Here is a 12,126-nt window from a genome sequence, read left to right as displayed (position 1 = left end):
TTAGTGTTCTTGTTATTTGCATGAAGTCTACCTGCTGTAAACACAGAGATACAAACCCCGTTCACTGTGTCACCTTAAGCAAAACAGAAAACAAATTTCAAATTTGTTGACTTTGTTCAGTTTCATTTGGAATATATACATTTTCTGAGGCAGAGTAGTGTTTATCAGTGAAAGGCACACATTGGAGAACAGGTTGCAAAGTGCTTGTAAGCAATGCAAGGAAAAGTCTCAAAGTCCGTGTGAGAGTGGACTGAGTGATGGGGCTTACTCAGATCGTGGCTCAGATTGGTGAGGTTGGTGGGCAGGGGTGGGATAGTGTTTTTTCTGAATGGCCCAGAGGAAGAAGCTGTTTGTGAATCTGGAAGTGATTGACCTCCAGAAGGCTGCCCTCAGGTCAGCGTCTGCGTAATGGTGGCACGCACAGATGCAGCAGCTTACAGCAGCTTACAGCAGCTCTCCCTATTTGTGCTATTTTTGTCTATTTGTCTGTTTATCGTGTGTTGTACGTTCGTCTACCTACACTACTGTACGTTACAGTTGTCTGGACATATTGGACATCGGTTCCCAAATGAACATGACCATCTCCTGAGACTTTCATCGCACACACAACATTCCGGACAAGATAGCAAGACCAACGGGATCTCCATGGATTGTTGTCGGGTCGAACAGGCGACGCAGATGGTGAAGAGAGAGGAAACAAAAGCGAGGCTGCAGGGCTGAACTACTGGCCAGGCTGAGGAAGCAGCTAGAGGAGGGCGATATGACCAAAAATATTTATTACGATATACATTTGAAAATTTGCGATAACGATATAACTGGCGATATAATTGACACTAGACAAAATACTTTACAACTCCACAACTTTATTAGTGCAAAAAAAACCCATCAATGTATTTTCACTTAAACAAGCAGCTGTTTTTTATCTGCATTAAAGTTATATAAAAATTTAACAGTGCAAATGCAAATTCCTTGCTGACAGTTTAACCAAAAGGCATTTCCAGTGGAAACTGGCCGACATATCCTCAGCATAACCATGTATAATATCCACAAAACTTAAAAAGAGGTTATACACACACAATACGGTAATATTATGTTGAAGCACAGTACGTATCACTCCGCGAGGCTCCTGCCTACGATAGCCGTAATGCGCCGACAATCCGGTGCGGCTTCGTAGCTTAGCAAAGTTGTACTAAAACGTCTGACAGATTTTCGAGCGCCGTGTACGACATAAAATCGTTTCGAGGTCAGTAAACACAACCAGAATTCATACATAAGGCACACGGGATTATAAGGGACACTGTCGATTTTCAGAAAAATAAAAGGATTGATTTTAAGTGTGCTGTATTTTCCAAACAACACGGTAATAACCACGGCCCGCTAGCATGCGCTACCAAAAATAGTGCTTTGTTGTGTATCTGATGGACGAAAGCTAAACCAGTTCCACACCACTGAAGTTGCAGTTTTACAAACAAGTTCTGGTTCATCCGTTTCATTCAACGATCCACTTTAGCTCTTCTCATTCTGCGTCGCCGCCATGTGCATATGTAAACAAAGGCACTGTGCATGCGCGTTTTACCCATATTCTATTGCGATATTCATTTCCTATCGTTGCCCAACATTACACCGGTATTACCGTGAACAGTATGATATAGCCCAGCCCTAGAAGCAGCCACTCAAATCCCCGCTGCCGAGCCTCTACTTACAAACACCAGGTCCATGGTACACAAGACGGACGATTTAGATATACAGCTACGATTAGATATGCAGCTCGTTATGTTTGGGACTGCTGCGTCCTTATCATCACAGAGACATGGCTACGTACACAAATCCCAGATGCCACGGTGCAGCTTGCAGGCCGCATACTACACAGATGGGACAGGAATAGGAAGAATAGAGGAGGGAGGGCTATGCATCTACGAGAAGGTTGGTATAACAACACTCTCCTGACCTGGAGTTCATGATGGTGAGGTGCAGACCCTTTTTCTTGCCCAGAGAGCTAAGTGCTGCAATAATCACGGCAGTCTATATAGCACCAGACGCTAAAGTAAACACAGCTCTCCCTCTGCTGCTAAATGCCATCACTTTTCACCAGCGCGTCCACCCTAATGGCATCCACATCATAGCAGGGGATTTTAATAAGGCAAATCTCAAGACTGTTTTACCAAAATTTTACCAGCATGTAAAATGCCCAACAAGAGGGGAAAACACTCTGGATCATGTGTCTTCCAACATAAAGCATGCTTACAGAGCCGTACCCCTCCCTCACCTGGCCCAGTCAGACCACCTCTGTGCTCCTCACCTCAGCATACACCCCTCTTAGCCAGCAAACAAAGTCCATAAAAAGGACCATCACCACCTGGGGACGCCCTGCCCCGACTACAGGACTGCTTCGAACACACACAGTGGGATGCCTTCTACAGTGAAGATCTGGCAACATTCACAGATACGGTACTGTCTTATATCAAGTACTGTATTCCCGAACCAGAAACCCTGGATGACGAGTCAGGTCCGTATGCTCCTCCAGGCCCCCAATACAGCCTTCAAGTCAGGTGACAGAGCATTGTAGAGAGAAACATCTCAACAACCCCAGACAAGTGTGGCGGGGCATATGGACTATTACCAACTACAAAGGATGCCCTGTGACACCTGGGGACTCAGATGGGGGGCTAGCGGAGAAGCTGAACAGCTTTTTTGCCCGTTTTGAGTCTCAAACACAGCACTCAGCCACACCACTCCAACGACCACAACCACCCACACCAGCCTCTAGCAACCCCCCACTCCCTCTTGAGGTTCAGGATGTGTGGGTCCACTCTGGACGTCATAGCCATTGCTTTCCACACAGCACTGAGTCACTTGGAGCAACAGGGGCGCTATGTCAGAATCCTCTTCATTGACTTCAGCTCAGCCTTCAACACAATAATACCGGACATTTTGATAACCAAGTTAGCCAACCTGGGGCTCCCGTCACCAACCTGCTCTTGGATAAAGGACTTTTTGGTCAACAGACCCCAGCGGGTGAAATTGGGTCCTCACCTCTCTTCCCCTCGCACTCTCAGCACCGGCTGTCCCCAGGGCTGTGTACTAAGCCCACTACTCTACTCCCTCTACACATATGACTGCAGTCCCGCCCACCCAGAGAACATCATTGTCAAATTTGCTGATGACACAACAGTGATGGGGCTAATCACAGGGGGAAATGAGGTGGCTTACAGAGATGAGGCCCCGAAACTGGAATAATGGTGTGCATTTAACAACCTGGCACTGAACATCACCAAGACCAAGGAACTCATCCTGGACTTCAGGCAAAACAGAGCTGCCGCTGCCCAACTGCACATCACCGGAGAATGTGCAGAGCGAGTGGAGTCCTTCAAATTCCTTGGCGTCCACATCTCTGCAGACCTCTCCTGGTCAGCTCCACGTCGCTAGTCAAGAAGGCCCAGCCGCGACTACACTTCCTAAGGGTGCTCAGGAAGAAGCAACTAACCACCCCACTTGTCACACTGGACGGAGGCCAGCAACTTGAACAGAGCTCAAGCGCAGACACCCAGGGCAGAGGCAAGGGAGCGTTTTAACACAATTTATTAGTGAATGAAACTGTGGCGTGGAAGCGTAGCCGTGAAACTATTAGAGTGGCATGAACGTAAGGACAACTGGATCTGGGCAGGTAAGTAATGGTCACACTGGGGAGAGAGGAGAGCAGAGTTAGAGCTAGGTTAAAGTGGATTACCAGAGAGGGTGAGTATAACAGTCTTTCCAGCTTACTTGCAGGAGGTGGAGGTGTGGTATTGAGGGGGAGGTGATGTAATTCCTTAGAGTTTGAAAAAGGTGAAACGGCTGACCTGGGGTTCGTTGGATCCAAAGTGGTGAGTGAGCAGGAGGGCAGGCAGGTGAGGTTTGGAGATACTTCCCAGTGAGTGGAAACGAACCGAGATCCAAGTGGTGAGCAGTGGTCGACACTGGAGAAAAGTCCTGAAGCACAAGAAACAACGTGAGTCAATCTACCTGGGAACAGAAGAATGAATGTGAGAGCCAGTTACCAACATCAGGTAGCTGACAAACTGGCAGGGAGGAGATGACAGCGCAGAGCTTAAATCCCCTTTGGCCTGATTGCCCCAATTAGCTCCAGATGCGTGAAGCTGAAGTAGTCCTGCCCATGGGCGGAGCCAAGGATGCTCAGCCACTGATGGAAATTTCCAGCTGCTCACTCAGACCATGACACCACTTCTGGTGACCTTCTACAGCTCCACCATCGAGAGCCTGCTGACCTATGCAGTGAAAGTGTCACACACCACCTGCACAGAGGCAAGGACTGCAGAGGGTGGTGAACACAGCACAAAGAATCATCGGCTGCCCCCTGCCTTCCTTGTCTGCCATCTACAACTCCCGTTGTCTCAGCAGGGCCACAAACATCTTGACATTAACTTCCAGCGCCGCTCCGAGCTGGCAGCCAGTATCAGCGGCTCCGACCTGACCGAGTCCTTTTTCTCTTTCTTTGTTGTTATTGTGTTTATTGTTCTTGTTTTTCTATTGTGGACTGTACTACTCCACAATGGAGCTCAGAATTTTATGGACAATTGTGCTTTTTATCACATGTTTTACGGCATCTGTGTCCGGAGAGTGCGTGAAGGTCCGACCTCCCATTGTTTACAGCAGGGATCAGCTGTTAGCCCTCGGGGCCTCTGCTGTTCTGCCTACCGCCGAGCGAGCCAACATCCCCCACGAGATGAGGAGGAAGAGAGGCGGCACTCGGGCCGGGATCGGGCGTTGCAGTAAGGTTAGGAGGTACCGGCCAGCGATTCCATCTGCTATTATGGGCAACGTGAGATCTCTCCCCAATAAAGTGGCTGAATTGGCAGCTCTAACCCGACATCAGAGGAGCTACAGGGAGTGCAGCATGATGTGCTTCACAGAGTCGTGGCTAACTGCGCTATCTCCGGACTCATACATAAACATCGACGGTTTCCATTTGATTTGGGCCGACAGAACAACGGAGAGTGGTACGAAGAGAGGAGGGGGTCTGGCTGTGTTTGTGAACGATAGATGGTGTAACTCTGGGCATTTATCTATCAAAGAGACGCTATGCTGTAAGGACATTGAGCTGCTAGCAGTTAGCATGAGACCGTACTATCTACCGCGTGATTACACACGTGATTATGATAGCTGTGTATGTCCCGCCCTCTGCTAACACTGCAGCTGCCTGTGAGGTCCTGCGCACTGTAACCAGCAGACTCCAAACACAGCACCCTCAGGCCCTTTTCCTAATCTCTGGGAACTTTAATCACATCTCCTTGTCCTCCACTCTCCCCACCTTCACCCAGTATGTCACCTGCCACACCAGAGACAATAAAACATTGGACATATTGTATGCCAACACCAAGGAGGCATACAGCTCATCACCTCTACCTCCCCTGGGGGGCTCAGATTACAACTAGGGATGGGTATCGTTTAGGTTTTATCCGATACCGGTGCCAAACTGGTACTTTAGAAATGGTGCCGGTGCTTAAACGGTGCTCAAACCGGTGCTTAAAGAATGGAGAACACAAACTTTGTCCAAAAACCTCTTGTGTTTTTATTTTTAGCAGTCTCTTTTTTTCTGCAACACGATAACCAAGTTAGCCTTTTCTGTTGATGCAACATACCTCCTTTGGTTGGAACCGGTGCTTTAACAATAGGAAACACAAACTTTATCCTAAAACCTCTCATGTTTAGCTGTTTTTTTTGTAAAAAGTTAACAATGTTAGCCTTTTCTGCAGCTATAGGGCATATATGATATCACTCTTGGCTGGAAGCAGTGCTTAAACAATGGAAAAAACACAAACTTTGTCCAAAAACCTCTCATGTGTAACTGTTTTTTTTGCAAAAAGGTAATCATATTAGCCTTCTCTGGAGCGGCATTGCTCTTGGCTGATGGCATGCCCAGCACAAGAGAAAACTCTTTCAGAAGGCGTTGAGGCTGGGACACACAAGTATTTTTCTGATAGGGCAGATAAATTGGGGAGTGTATCCCTCTTACTCCACCACCAGGCCACAGGGTGTTGTCCAGAGGGAATTCCTGGCAGTGCTTTGTATATTTCAAGCTCCTTCTGTACCTGCTCTGTGATGGAGGGGACTCTACCTGCTTGAGAAGCAGCCTGTTGAAACTCTGTCCTGTTTCTGGACCTTTCTTAGCTGAAAAACGAAAAAAGATGTGTGAGGTTTGCAAAATAAATAAAGATCAATTTTAGAATGTAGTGGTTGTGGTTGTGTTAGAAAAACTCTGAAATTACATATTTTTCTGGCTTGTCCATGTCAGCATCATCCACCTCGCTGTGTGCTTTGGGGTCCTCGGTGGGAGGCTATGGACACATAGATAGTAAAAGAGCATTCCTTCAACATAGAAACTACATCATGATGCAAAAGGACAAGATTGTACACATGCAGTGAAAATACTGTGCAACTGCTGCTGTGGCATTTGCAACTGCTGCTTTCTCCAACCTGTCCCAGATGTCAGTAGCTGCCTCACCATCTAGCCTGCCTTTAAAACATGGGTCCATCATTGTGGCCTCCTTCAGAAATTTCTGAAGGTTTTCATCCTTTAAGTAAAACAAGATATAACATAGGAGCTGATACTGTAAAAGGTACCCCTATTTTTCATGCGCATTGATAATGTCTGCAACTACCTGATATCTGTTCTGCAGACTACCCCAGACTTTCTCTTTTATTGAAGAGGTGAAAACACTGTCTTCATCACATCATCTGAAATGTGCCTCCAGCTTGGCCAGGATGGGGATGATTTGGCTGCATGTGGGAGACTTGTCACTTGGCACACACATGGTTGACGTGTACAGGACTTTCATGCACTTAATAAACTTCTCTGCCTTGAAAAATATTCACAATGTTAAAGGTAACTGATGTAATTTTGCTCTTACAAGTGATGCTGATGTCATTCACTCAGTGACAAGTGAGAAGGACTTCCTCCGCCGGTGATCCAGAGCAGCTGCCTGGATTGCATCAAACTGCTCCATAAATCTCTCCACCATCAAGAAGAGAGAATTCCAGCGTGTCTTAACTTCTAGAATGACATTATGCTCTGGCTCTAAAGCACAGATAGACACAAACATATTTTAAATTACTATAAAAAGGTCATATGAATAACAATACTTCTTTATATGTAACTGCATGTGCTACTTACTCAGGATTGTGTGGCAGCAATTATTTTCCCTCCCAAGTGAAATTGCTCCACAACGTTTGACATTTCTTTAGCCACAACTGGACCTGTTTGTGACTCATAAACTGCTTCAGTGCTGAGCACATTCTGCTTCATTTTGCCTTTGTAGATGTAGTGAACAGTGACTGTGAGGAAATGGTCCTGAGCAACACTGGTCCATCCATCACAGGTGATAGCGACCTTGTTAACCTGTGCCAAATTCTGGATGAGGTTGCTTTTCTCCACGGAATACCAAGCAGGTATAAGTGTGTTGGATAGATCATCCCTGGATGGGGGCTGATACCTCGGATTAAGGGCAGTGGACATCTCCCTGAATTAAAAAAAATAAAAACTAAATTTATAAAAAGAAAGTGTTTTTGACTTGAAATTGAATTCTTTTTTCCACATAAAATAAATAAAACATATAACCCATCTCCCTGAATAAACAGAAAATACATTTGAATTTGAATTACATTTTTTTCTTCCAGATAAAAAAGAAAAAGTAAAAACATATAGCTCACACTTTATTCAAATATAGTTTACCTATAAAAACCTACATCAGTCTGCCCCAGGGCAGCTGTGGCTACAATTGTAGCTGCCTCCACCAGTGTGTGAATGTGTGTGTGAATGGGTGGATGACTGGGTGTGTAAAGCGCTTTGGGGTCCCTAGGGGGGGCTAGTAAAACCGCTATACAAATACAGGCCATTTACCATTTACTTACATATTTACACCAATATTTTAGAAAAGACTTACAAAGCTAAGCAGCTATGAACATATTAACTTTTACAGTATTATACAGTCTATAAGATACTATTTTTTTTATGTCAGAGTAATACAACATTTTTCACCTGAATGATGGTGACTACTCTGTTGAAAATAGATGGGGATCTTTGACTATAAATTTTGTCACTGTCCTATGAATTTTATCCACTTTATCCACTTTCTTTGGTCATTTTAGCCTTTTTGGCCAGGGTGAAGGGAGTATCTGCCATCAAACAAGAAGACAGCCGCATGTAACTATGACGGTGTTTGTTAGTTCACCTTAAGTGCATTAATGTAATAACGTGGTTAGCCTACTCAACGTAAATTACACACGAACAACATTAAGCTACTGACCCAGAGAAGAACGGCTGCTGCTGTTGCCATCATCATCCGTCATCATTTCTGCTACACTGGCAGGGCTAGGGGCCAGGACTCTCCTCTTCGGGTTCTTGGGGGATGTTGCTAACCCCGGGTCCGATAACAGGCACCACACCCGCAGTAGATGTGCTCGGTGTGAGCTCTCGCAGAAAGCTATCAAATATGGTGCATTTCTCGCCAGGTGTTTCATCAGATTTGAGGTGTTACCTCCTTTGCACAGTATCTCCTTAAAGCACTTGTTGCCGCTGCTGAGTTTGCATCTTTTGCTGTGAAGTACAGCCAGACTTTTGACCGCTTCGCCTTGGGCATTTTTTTCAACCCCCCAGGCTGCAGGAGAATTGGGGTGGGTGAATGACCTAAATAAATATTTTAATAGGTTTGATCAACCACCCACCCCTCCCCCAGCATGGTCCCCCCTGCTGCAATCTCTCTCATCTTCAGGAACTGCCTGTCTTTCATCTCAGGACTTCACACCTCTCAGCTCCCAGTCATCACACCCACCACCGGCATCTGCGGACTCCAACATACACCTCCCTCCCCCAAAATCCCCTCTTTCTATCGCTGCACTTCAAGTGAGGAATGAGCTTCGCAAGATCAAGGTGCGGAAGGCTGCAGGTCCAGATGGCATCAGCTCCAGACTCCTGAGGTGCTGCGCAGATGAACTGTGTGGAGTTCATCTGCGCAGGCCTGCGCACTCTGGATAGTCATGTTTCTGCCTTACAGAAACATGACTATCCAGAGTTGGGACCAGGAAGCAGAGTTGCAGTCTTACACGCCTCTCTGCAGCTTCTCTCCTCCTGCTACCCCCCCCAAAAACCCATCTCCATAGAGACTGTGTCTGCTTCCAAAAAGACAAAAAACAAACTAAAAACCAGCAACAAACAACTTAAACATTTACAAAGAAAGAACAATACAGTATCCACATCTGAACCAAAGAGTAAAACAGTGAAATGTGGATTATTAAATATTAGGTCTCTCTCCTCCAAGTCTCTGTTAGTACATGACTTAATAATTGATCAACAAATTGATTTACTCTGCCTTACAGAAACCTGGTTGCAGCAGGATGATTATGTTAGTTTAAATGAATCAACACCCCCGAGTCATTCTAACTACCAGAAATCTCGAAGCACAGGTCGAGGGGGCGGTGTGGCAGCAATTTTTCACACCAGTCTATTAATTAATGAAAGACCAAGACAGACTGTTAATTCATTTGAAAGCCTGATGCTTAGCCTCGTCCACCCCAGCTGTGAAACTCAGAAACCAGTCTTACTTGTTATCATCTATCGTCCACCTGGGCCTTACACAGAGTTTCTGTCTGATTTCTCAGACTTTATATCTAATTTAGTTCTGAGCTCAGATAAAATAATTATTGTGGGTGATTTTAACATCCATGTTGATGCTAAAAATGACAGCCTCAACATGGCATTTAATCTGTTGTTAGACTTAATTGGTTTCTCTCAAAATGTAAAAGAACCCACCCACCACTTTAATCACACTCTAGATCTTGTTTTAACATATGGCATAGAAACTGAACATTTAACAGTGTTTCCTGAAAACCCTCTCCTGTCTGATCATTTCTTGATAACATTTACATTTACAATAATTGATTACGCAGCAGTGGAGAGTGGACTTTATCAAAGTAGATGTCTTTCTGAAAGCGCTGTAACTAAGTTTAAGAATATAATCCAGCCACTGTTATCATCGTCAATGCCCCGTACCAACACAGAGCAGAGCAGCTATCTGAATGCTACACCAACAGAGGTCGATTATCTTGTTAATAATTTCACCTCCTCACTACGTACGACTCTGGATACTGTAGCTCCAGTGAAAACTAAGGTCTCTAATCAGAAGTACCTGACCCCGTGGTATAATTCTCAAACACGTACCCTAAAGCAGATGACTCGTAATCTGGAGAGGAAATGGCGTGTCACAAATTTAGAGGATCATCATTTAGCCTGGAGAAATAGTTTGTTGCTTTATAAGAAAGCCCTCCGCAAAGCCAGAACAGCTTACTACTCATCACTGATTGAAGAAAATAAGAACAACCCCAGGTTTCTCTTCAGCACTGTAGCCAGGCTGACAAAAAGTCAGAGCTCTTTTGAGCCAACCATCCCTTTAACGTTAACTAGTGATGACTTCATGAACTTCTTCACAAATAAAATTTTTATCATTAGAGAAAAAATTACCAATAATCATCCCACAGATGTAATATTATCTACAGCTACTCTTAGTTCCATTGATGTTAAGTTAGACTCTTTTTCTCCAATTGATCTTTCTGAGTTAACTTCAATAATTACTTCCTCCAAACCATCAACGTGTCTTTTAGACCCCATTCCTACAAAACTGCTCAAAGAAGTCCTGCCATTGATTAATTCTTCGATCTTATATATGATCAACCTATCTCTAATAATCGGCTATGTACCACAGGCCTTCAAGGTGGCTGCAGTTAAACCTTTACTCAAAAAGCCATCTCTAGACCCAGCAGTCTTAGCTAATTATAGGCCAATCTCCAACCTTCCTTTCATATCAAAAATCCTTGAAAGAGTAGTTGTCAAACAGCTAACAGATCATCTGCAGAGGAATGGTTTATTTGAAGAGTTTCAGTCAGGTTTCAGAGTTCATCACAGCACAGAAACAGCTTTAGTGAAGGTTACAAATGATCTTCTTATGGCCTCTGACAGTGGACTCATCTCTGTGCTTGTCCTTCTTGACCTTAGTGCAGCATTCGATACTGTTGACCATAATATCCTATTAGAGCGATTAGAACATGCTGTAGGTATTACAGGTATTGCACTGCAGTGGTTTGTATCATATCTATCTAATAGACTCCAATTTGTGCATGTAAATGGAGAGTCCTCTTCACACACTGAGGTTAATTATGGAGTTCCACAGGGTTCAGTGCTAGGACCAATTCTGTTTACATTATACATGCTTCCCCTAGGCAGCATCATTAGAAGACATAGCATACATTTTCACTGCTATGCAGATGACACCCAGCTCTATCTGTCCATGAAGCCAGATAACACACACCAATTAGTTAAACTGCAGGAATGTCTTAAAGACATAAAGACTTGGATGGCCACTAACTTTCTGCTTCTTAACTCAGATAAAACTGAGGTCATTGTACTCGGCGCTGAAAAGCTTAGAAATATGGTATCTAACCAGATTCTTACTCTGGATGGCATTACCTTGGCCTCCAGTAACACTGTGAGGAACCTTGGAGTCATTTTTGACCAGGATATGTCCTTCAACGCACATATTAAACAAATATGTAAGACTGCGTTCTTCCATTTGCGCAACATCTCTAAAATTAGAAATATCCTGTCTCAGAGTGACGCTGAAAAACTAGTTCATGCATTTATTACTTCCAGGCTGGACTACTGCAATTCATTATTATCAGGATGTCCAAAAAACTCACTGAAAAGCCTTCAGTTAATCCAAAATGCTGCAGCAAGAGTACTGACAGGGACTAGAAAGAGAGAGCATATTTCTCCTGTTTTGGCTTCCCTTCATTGGCTTCCTGTTAAATCCAGAATTGAATTCAAAATCCTGCTCCTCACATACAAGGTCTTAAATAATCAGGCCCCATCTTATCTTAATGACCTTGTAGTACCATATCACCCTATTAGAGCACTTCGCTCTCGCTCTGCAGGCCTACTTGTTGTTCCTAGAGTATTTAAAAGTAGAATGGGAGGGAGAGCCTTCAGTTTTCAGGCCCCTCTTCTGTGGAACCAGCTTCCAGTTTGTATTCGGGAGACAGACACTATCTCTACTTTTAAGATTAGGCTTAAAACTTTCC

The 12,126-nt window shown here is 44.5% G+C and overlaps 1 pseudogene; it reads right to left on the bottom strand.

The window, feature by feature from the left end:
• Window positions 1-958: 958 nt before the first annotated feature.
• On the bottom strand, window positions 959-7,062 carry LOC146525117 (uncharacterized; annotated as a pseudogene).
• Between the last annotated feature and the right edge of the window lie 5,064 nt (window positions 7,063-12,126).

The sequence above is a fragment of the Neolamprologus multifasciatus genome, chromosome 1 (assembly GCF_963576455.1).
Source record: "Neolamprologus multifasciatus chromosome 1, fNeoMul1.2, whole genome shotgun sequence".
Classification (NCBI taxonomy): Eukaryota; Metazoa; Chordata; class Actinopteri; order Cichliformes; family Cichlidae; genus Neolamprologus; species Neolamprologus multifasciatus.
Note: the sequence above shows the minus strand (reverse complement) of the source record. Positions and strands in the feature narration are given on the sequence as shown.